The sequence below is a fragment of the Hibiscus syriacus genome, unplaced genomic scaffold (genome assembly GCF_006381635.1).
Source record: "Hibiscus syriacus cultivar Baekdansim isolate YM2019G1 unplaced genomic scaffold, ASM638163v2 tig00111387_pilon, whole genome shotgun sequence".
In the NCBI taxonomy this organism is placed as follows: Eukaryota; Viridiplantae; Streptophyta; class Magnoliopsida; order Malvales; family Malvaceae; genus Hibiscus; species Hibiscus syriacus.
The window spans coordinates 517,431-519,063 of NW_024063075.1; the positions used below are offsets into that span (position 1 = coordinate 517,431).

Below are 1,633 nucleotides of genomic sequence, written 5' to 3' on the forward strand. Positions count from 1 at the left end.
GTTCGGACTATTTATTTGTTCATTGGAAAAGAGAAAGAAGACAATCATTGTCTTGTACTCTACCATTTACTCCATGATTGGTTTCGCTTTTTCCATTTAAGTTAATAGATCTAATAACGGGAGCTAATTTGTTGTTTATTTTGGTATAGTATTCATACACTTCCGGAACCTCCCCCCCCCTAAGATGACATATTATTATTGGTGCCTAAAAGAGATTTTAAATTCATCATAATCTAACTTAAACTCTTGTTTAATAGTGATTAAGGACATTTACATATTATCATGTTGAAGTGGTGGCTTAGTCTTCGAGCTTTCCTTGCGTCGTCAAAACATTAGCATCAAGCGGCCTGTGTCCAACGAACAAAGCAACGTGACCCATAAGCTTATTTCCTGGAAAATGTGGTTCGCGAGAACATTGCCACTTAAGGTCACCGCAGTGCTTTTCGTGATTCCGGAGATCCGACAGCGAGAACTGCTTCCGGTTGCACCGCTTGCAGACATACATCTTCGGACAATGGCTCCTCTTGTAATGATTCATCACACAGATAATGGATTTCAAAGGTTGGAACTTGGCGTGTTTCTGGTTCCACCTACAGCCTTCCTGCGGGCACGAATACTTCTTTGGGAATTTCGTCGAACACCTTCCCATGCCATCATTAGTACTTCTCTCATGATTCTTCACGAGGTTAACCAAAGCAGCATTGCTCTTATTCATCACCATGAGCTCTCATGTCTTCCTCAGATTCGCATCTCGCTTGAACCCTTTACCACAAACATGGCATTAATGCGTGTACTTGCTTAGCTAACAAGTCCTCGGCATCCAATTCGACTATATCGCAATTCGTTCGTACCCGAAATATTCCCCAGTGACGACCCTTCACTGGTTTGGCTTCGTTGAACCATGTCAGCCAGTTTTTTCTTCTTCTTCTTTGATTTAACATCGTTATCTCGCCAACATCGGTTATCGTCCTTGCTATCGCGGTCGTACCAATTGAATGTTTGATCAGTCATCGACTTTCATTTCTCCAACACATCATTTTTCACCTAAAATTAAGCATAAACGTTTCTTAGTCAATACATTAACGCTAAATAATACTCAATGTCAATTTCATTTTATACCAAACCGATGTGATTACCAGCTTCCTTCATCCTTTGGCATTCGGTCATACTGTCAATATTAAAATTTGTAATCAAATTAAAATTCTTAAATACTTTAATCAATTACCATTTCAACAATAATAACAAAAATACATTGATACTTACTAGAAATACATATATTCACCCTTTGGTTGCTTTCGACTTTCGGACTCAATTTCAAAGTCTTCTTCGCCAACAACAATTGCAAGATCCGTTGACTTTATTTTTCCTTCATATATCAGTTTATGCAAATCAAAATCAAATATTGGTTACATACACTTTATTCAATATACAAATATCGATAACTACTATTGTAGTAAAACGGTTTCCTTCAAAAGAATTTGAATGGCCACTACTACAAGTATCGATACATTTTTACAACCTACAATATCATTTTCTACCTATAATATTATATATAAGTATCAATATTTATTTTCTACCTATAATATTATATAATCGGTCACAAATCCTTCTTGGCTTCGAAATCCCCAAACTA

General features: G+C 36.8%; 1 pseudogene; it reads right to left on the minus strand.

Moving 5' to 3' along the window:
• Positions 1–298: 298 nt before the first annotated feature.
• Positions 299–941, minus strand: LOC120159918 (annotated as a pseudogene).
• Positions 942–1,633: the final 692 nt, after the last annotated feature.